At 40.5% G+C, this 8,045-nt stretch overlaps 1 pseudogene; it reads left to right on the top strand.

Moving 5' to 3' along the window:
- The first annotated feature begins 1,764 nt into the window (after nt 1–1,764).
- On the top strand, nt 1,765–2,540 carry LOC101586130 (annotated as a pseudogene).
- The last annotated feature ends 5,505 nt before the right edge of the window (nt 2,541–8,045 follow it).

Here is an 8,045-nt window from a genome sequence, read left to right on the forward strand (position 1 = left end):
CTCAGTAGAATAAGTGCTTACCTGGCAAGCTCAGAGTCCTGAGTTCAATCCCTGGTTCCACCAAAAAAATAAAATAAAAAATAAATAAAAACAAAGGTTATTTTGGTGGAACCGGGGATTGAACTCAGGCCTTTGTGCTTGCCAGAGAAGCGCTTATTCCACTGAGCCGTCTCCCTGGCCCTAGCATGCTTCTCCTTACAGTTACTTATTTTTTTTACACTGCTTTTATGATAACTCACTTATCCATGATTATGGACTACTCATCCTGCAGCATTTCTTCTGTATTCAGCATGTGTGTATGCTTCATTGCTGTTCATAGCAATTCTTGGTATCAATTGACAATTGATTTCTTCAGAAATCAATGCTATTAACCTAAAAATTTCAACCTAAAATGAATTTTAAAGGAGACTGAGTGAGTTTACAATAGAATGAACCACCTTTTTAAAAAGCTGCCTTGCCAGGGTTAGCAGAGCAAGTAAGCACAGTCAAAGAAAATAGAGTGCCTGTCAAGTGCAAGGGTTGGAGTTCAATCCCCAGTTCCAAAAAAAAAGTGCTTAAAAGGTGAGGAATAACATTATAGTGGGAAATGAAAATTCATTTCCTAAATGAAAAATACAACTTGTGTCATTATCTTTTTTTTTACTTTAAATGTCATTATTCTAATCTTCCTTATCTAGTACCAGCTTTTAAATTATAAACTGTAGCACCAAATATGAGGAAAGAAACCAATGTTTATAAAAGTAAAATTCACAATAGGTAAGTTTTAGAAATTTCTCTGTCCATCAGCAGATGAATGGATAAAGGAAACATGGTGTCTACATAATGGCATACTACTTGCAATAATCAAGGTTAAAATTGAGGCATTTGTAGGGAAATAGACACATCCAAAAAACATAATGTTATGCTAAATAGATCAGACACACAAGCCTAAATACAATATGGTTTCTGTCATTTGTGTAATGCAAAGGACAAGTGAAAAACAAAGTAAAAGACTGATAAAAGGAGTCAGGGAGATAGATCATTTGCAGATGGGAAGGAGTCAAAGAGACCAAATGGGATTCAGGGAGATGGCTCAGTGGAAGAAGTGCTTCCCTGGCAAGCACAAGAACCTGAGTTCAATCCCCAGTTCCAGAAAGAGAGAGAGAGAGAGAGAGAGAGAGAGAGAGAGAGAGAGAGAGACCAAATGCAAGAGAAGGGGGTGATTGGAAGTGAAAAGAAGGTTTAAGGTATATCATGTATGTGTACCAAATACCCACAATGAATATAAACATTATGGCCCAATACAAACTAAAAAGAATAATAATAACATAACTAATAATAAAAGCGGGGAGATTGATAGAGAGGAAAAAGGTAATAAAAACAATCAAGCTTTGTGAAGAATATGTACCTACTCCTTTGTATGAATGTAAACTTTATGTACTGCAAATATGTACTAATAAAATAAAGTATTAAACCAATACTCTGGCAAATGTGTTGAGACTAGGATGAGACTGTGATTCTGCTACCCACAGCCATTTTTCCCAAAGGCAACTTATGAAAGAAAAACTTTAGAATTCTAAATTTGCATCTCAAATACAACTAAAAATTTTTCTAGAAGTTCAAAGTAGAAGAAATCTTGGGGGCTGGGGAGATGGCTCAGTGGAATAAGAGCTTCCCTGGCAAGTGCAAGGGCCTGAGTTCAATCCCCGGTTTCACAAAAAGAGAGAGAGAGAGAGGGAGAGAGAGAGAGAGAGAGAGAGAGAGAGAGAGAGAGAGAGAGAGAGAAAAGAAATCTTGCAGAAGCTGAAGGTACCCAGTAGACATGCACAGAAGCCAGAGGAACACTGTGAGACCTTGGCAGCCAACCACGAGCGGATGATTCACTTCAAGGATGAGCACAAGAGTGTGTACATCCAGCTGAGGGAGGAGAATGAGAAGCTGAGGCTGGAAAACACCACCCTCTTCAGCCAGGATCTGAAAGACAAGGAGGCCAGATGACTGCAGCTTACCCTGTGGAGCTAGGCCCTGGCACAGGAGCTGGAGGCTCTAAAACAGAGATGCACCCAGGATGCCAGCCAGGCGCAGGCCCAGGAGAAACAGTTGCTGAAGCTGCGGAGCCAGCAGGCCTCCTGCCAGGCCACGGAGGTGGAGCAGCTGCGCGGCCAGCTGCAGTCTCAGGCAGCAGCCCCAGCAAGCTGTGCAGCAGACAGCAAGCACCAGCTAGGAGCTGCAGGCCAGGCCACAGACCATCAAGCAGGAGGAGGAGCTGCTGCAGCTGTCTGTGAAGAGGGGCAAGGGCCTTCAGAACTAGCAGGCGGAGATCCACCAGCTGGAGAAGAGGCTGGAGATGGCAGAGCTGGCCCGGAGGCAGGCCCTAGAAGGATTTGAGCTGAGGCCACGGGGCAGCCTGAGAGTCCAAGAGCTGCAGTGCAGCATGGACGGGATCCAGAATGCGTACGATGAACTCAGGCTGCAGTCAGAAAGGCTTCAAAAAGCACACTCTGGATCTTTTAAATAAGGAGAGCGAACTCAGTGCCAAGCTTTGCCATTTCCAGCCATAAGGAAGCCTTTGCTTGCCTATGCCCTTGGTAATCTCAGTATTTGTGCCCTCAGCATTTTGGCAACAGCAGAGATGATATTCCACTTATTATACTTGTGAGCACAAGAGGCAACCTAAAGAAATGCTACTTTACTGTGATATGGTTGCTCTTACTATTTTAAAGCTAATGCCAATTTTTAGTTCTACCATTGAGAGTACAAGATTTACCAGAATTCTTTCTCTACCTTTGAAGTCTTCTAAAATTGCTATTGGTATCTTTCCTAACCTGTAACTTATTCACTCAACCTCAGATGTCTTTATATATTTTGAGATTTTAAATTAGCAATTTTTATGATTTGAGTGAATATATAGAGGAATGAAACGCTCAACCTGAAAGATACTTGGAATTAGTTTGTGTTCTCTAAAACTGAAGAATGAATTTAGGAGTGACAGAGGTTAAGAACAGAATATATTTATAGGAGGAAAGAAAGCTTCTTCTTCTTCTTCTTCTTCTTCTTTTTTTTCCAGAACCGGGGATTGAACTCAGACTCCTGCGCTGGCCAGGCAAGCGCTTATTCTACTGAGCCATCTCCCCGGCCCAACCATCTCCCCAGCCCAGCGATTTCCCTGGCCTGGAAAGAAACCTTCTGTCCAAGAGAGGGACAGAACAGGACCCAAGTGGGTTGCCAAGGCCCTCCCTTTTCTAGGGGCTTTATAGAGCAAAACCATGAGGTGAGGTGGGTTGAAGGTGGAAAACATGAAAAGTCTCTAGGTGAGCATAAGGTGTGACAAAACTATAGTCAACCAGTAAGATTACAAGTACAATTGCTCAGGTAAAATTGACTAAATCCAGGACCACATGGGGAAGCAAGTGGCATAGCAGGTGGGCTTGAATATAGAACAGGGGTTTTTCGTGTAGGGGGTTGGGTTAATGACTTCCTGGGTTCCCTAAGGGGATAGAGATCTATTTAGAATATCAATCCCAGGTGCTTATCTTTAGAAAGGTATGCATTTGTTTGATCTTTTGTCTTGAGGTCTGGCAACAGTGGGAGTGTCTGTCTCACTCACAGTTGCAAGGTATCTGGTCTTTCTTCTTGGCTCCTGAAAGTCTAGACCTGACTACTTAGGATATTTTCCATCTACTTTGCCTACCTATAACAATATCTCCATGATCTTGATATTTTATATTAGCAGCTTCTATGATTAAAGTGCATCTAAAATATATGATGAGATATGCCATTATGAAAAAGAAAAGCACAATGAGGCACTGTAGGTAGGCAGGCTCATGGTCCCCTATAGTTGAGATTGGAAGCAAATACTTAATAGCATAGTTAATATTATGATTACTGGGCCAGCAAGATAGCTCAGTGGTCTAAAGCACCTGCTTTTGCAAGCTTAGGCAAAGCACAGGGGCTGTGGTTAGACCCCCTGCACCAGCCCTACCCTCAGGGCAGGCTGAGCTGACGGAGGGGGGGGAGAAAGAGAGAGAAAAAAATTATAATTACTGTGCAGAAAAAGATTTTATTGGGGGCCAGGGAGATGGCTCAGTGGAATATGCGCTTCCCTGGCAAGCGCAATATGTATCTACCAAAGTAAGCTAACTTCATTGTTATGCTTCCATAAAAGCAATAAGAATAAAATAAGTTAAATCAGCCAAGTTTTGTTTTGCCTGACAGCTTAGATAATATTATCTTTTCTTTGTTTTCTCCATCATAAAGGCAGGATTTAGGAATGAAATAATGCAAATATTATAGTTTATGTATATTGTACAATATGCTAACAAAAAATCTCTCTGGGGTAATACATATTAGCAAACTTGTTATAATTTATATAATATTCATAACAATTGCTTCTGTTCCACTGGTATATTTCCTTATGGTCAATTTTTTACTTTTTTAAAAAGTAAGCCAGGAAGATGGCTCAATGGAATAAGTGCTTCCCTGGCAAGTGAAAGGGCCTGAGTTCAATCCCCAGTTCTGCAAAAAAATAAATAAATAAAAATAAAAATAAAAAAGTAAGCTAAACATGTATATGCTTATGACATTTTTGTAGAAATTATTATAGAATTATAGCTAAGAGAATTAGAGTTAAGAGCTTTACATAGCTATGTAAAGCTCTTAAAGAAGTAAAGTTCCTAGAGGTAATTAAAAAGAAAAAAATACAGAAAACTACATTGTTCATTTTTTTTTTTTCGGAACTGGGGATTGAACTCAGACCCTTGCGCTTGCCAGAGAAGTGCATATTATGAGCCATCTCCCCGGCCCCAATATATTTTTGTAAGAAACTCAACAAAATCAAAAAGTTAACCCACTATGTATGCCAGCTTTCTGCCAAATATGGCAAAACATCTGAGACGATAAATTAAAGAAGACAAATGTTTTATTTTGTTTTACAGGTTTCAGTATGTGCTCACTTGAATGACCCTGTTGATTTTGGCCTATGGCAGTGAAATACTGATATACAGAGAAAATGATCTTGGTGGATGACTTCCAAATGAAAAAATGAAACTCTCGACCTGAAAGGTACCTGGGAAGAGTTCGTCTTCTCTAAAACTGAAGAATGAATTTTAGGAACAAATGGAGGTTATGAGAAGAATATATTTACTGGGGGGGCCAGAGAGATGGCTCAGTGGAATAATCACTTGCCTGGCAAGCGCAAGCGCCTGAGTTCAATCCCCGTTTCAAAAAAAAAAAAAGAATATATTTATTGGGGGTAAGAAAGCTCTTCTCTGAGAGAGGGACAGGAGGGTGGCGCCAAGTGGGTGGTCCCCGGGAAGCTGTACCTTTTAGAGACTTTATAGAGTAAACTACGCATTGAGGTGGGTCTAAGGTGGTGGAGAACATGAAAACTTGCTTAGGTGGGCATGAGGTGGGACAAAACTATGGTCAACCAATGAGATTACAAGCACCATTGCTCAGGTAAAATTGATTAAATCCAGTAACAAATGGGGAAGTGAGTCACAGAGAAAGAGGGAATGAATATGGGACAGAGTCCTTCCTGTTGGGGGTTGGGTTAGTGATTCATTTAGGCTCTTTTAAGGTGATGGATACCTACTTAGAATATCAATCCCTGGCGCCCATTCCTAGGGAAGTGTGTGACTGCATTTGTTTACTCTTTTGTCTTGAGGTCTGGCCCACAGCGGGGAGTGTCTCTGTCTCTTCCAAAGTTGCAAAGTCACCTTGTCTTCCATATTGTCTCCTTGAGGGCCTGGCCCTGTCTGATTGCCTCTAATATTTCTATCTAATTCAGTTGCCTTCAACATTCTGCCCTCTAAGGAAGTAACCTGAACTGCATTTAGGGAACCATAGATGATGACCACGCTGGCTTCTTCAGGCTAAAAAGTGTTGTAGTTGTGAACTGGCAGTCAGAGATACACTCCAGAGGTTCTATCTGAAGGCCCTCAATAGACACCAGTCAGTTTTATCTTAGGTGGGTGGAACAGCTTTAAATCTGGAGAAGACAAATGCAAAGAAACTATTAAACATGCATGGATCAAATAATAACATCAGGATAATTATGAATACTGATAGGTTATGGTGCTAGTAAGAATTGCTGAACCATTATGGTGGTCATCTAATATGGCTGAAGCCCTGAAAACAACAGCTCATCTTCCCAGAGACCACCTCCCCCCTTCTTCTCCAACTCATCCCAGGATGCAGTGTCCTTTCACCTTTCCTACCACCTCAGGGAAGGCCCCAGTCAGCTCCTTAGATCTATCTAAACTTCCCCTTCAAGTCCCACCCCTGGCAAATGCCATAAAAGCCTCAGCCTCCTTTTGTTCCAATCCAGAGAATTCCTTATCTTCCCAAATTCTCTCCATGTCCTCTAAGATAATGAAGTCCCTTTTCCTTTATAGTAAAGCCCCTTTCCCTTTTCCTTCTGTGTGTTTCTCTGCTGCGACACTGTTAAAACCTATCAAATACAGTCAAAATGACTGTTACCAAGTAAACAATAATGACTTCAAAAAAAGATGATAAAGATAGGGTCCAGGGAACTTAGCATTTTACATACCATTGATTTGATATCTAATATTTTGAATAGTTATTGAGACATTAGTAGAAGGATCTAGAATGTCATAACTTTTTAAAGTTTGCAATTATAAAAAGACTAGTTAGAACTTTTTGTAGATCCATTAGCAGAGATCTCTTAAATGTAAAGTTTAAATGATAGGTTCTTGCCCCAGTGTGGATTGTTGAATTATTATGGTGGTCATCTAATATGCCTGAAGCCCTTAAAACAACAGCCTGTCAGCTAGGGAGATAGCTCAGTGGAATAAGCGCCTGCCTGGAAAACAACAGGCTGTCTTCCAGAGACCACCTCCCCGCTTCTATAACTCAGCTCAGGGTGCAGTTTCCTTTTACCTTTTCTGCCATCTCAGGGAAGGCCCCAGTCAGCCCCTCAGGTATATCTAAACATCTCCTTCAGACTCCACTCCTGGTAAAAGACCACAAAAGCCTCAGCCTCCCTTTGTTCCAATCCAGAGAATTCCTTATCTTCCCAAATTCTCTCAGTGTCCCCCAAGATAATAAAGCCCCTTTCCCTTTATAATACAGCCTCTTTTCCTTTTTCCTTCTGTTTGTCTCTCTGCTGCAATACTTTAAAAAACCTATCATTAATCTCTTTATCCTCCATAGCCATTGGGTATTATCTCAAATAAACTGGCCAACTCTTATTACTGGGCCACATGAATGAGAGGATCTAGGGAAAACATTGAGTATTTTCCAGTTTGCAGGTGAGACCACTGGCTGCGTAACTACTGACACATCTGTATGAGCATTTATTAAAGTTTAACAGGCTTTTTTGTTTTCTTTCTTCTTCTTTTTTTTTTTTTTGCAGAAAGTCTTTTTTCTTATATTGGCAGTAAACGTAGGTTCCCTTGGGCTGAGAGGCAAACATGATCTTATCAATCTGTCTTTTTTACTATGAAACACTTCCTGAGCAATTTTTAACAACTGAGACAAATTTATTCCTGCAAACCCTTCTAACTGCTGTAGTTGATATCACATATCTGGAGCCCACTGAGCAAGATATAACTTTTTGGTTTTAACACCTCCTGCAGGCAACCCTGCCTAAGGAATGTGAGAGTAACTTCTCTTGTAATGAAGCAAGAAACCCCAAGAAGGTCAGCTCACCTGAGCTGTATGAGGTGGACAGTTAGTTAAGGCCTTAATATGTGCCTATAGACAAAAATCTGGTGGTCTCAGTAAAAGGAATCTTAATCTAGCATATTTATTATAGATTTTACCTGTATGATTACCTGGGTTTTGGTATCTTATAGGAAAGAACAAGTTTTCAGACAGATTAGAACATGTATAATCAAAGCATGAGCACTTGAGCTAATAGGTAAATGTATAAACTTTTTGAGGTTAGCAATCATAACCCACTAGCTCTTAGAGCCCTTTATGAATTCTGACAGTTTGCTGTAAATCCCTCTAGATTTAGTTATAATTATCTCTAATTTTGAGGACTCATGAAAGCCAGATTAATAGCTTATTTTTACTGTCAATGCTTTTTTTTTGGTGGAACC

This window comes from Octodon degus, unplaced genomic scaffold, assembly GCF_000260255.1.
Source record: "Octodon degus isolate 3935 unplaced genomic scaffold, OctDeg1.0 scaffold00419, whole genome shotgun sequence".
NCBI classification, from domain to species: Eukaryota; Metazoa; Chordata; class Mammalia; order Rodentia; family Octodontidae; genus Octodon; species Octodon degus.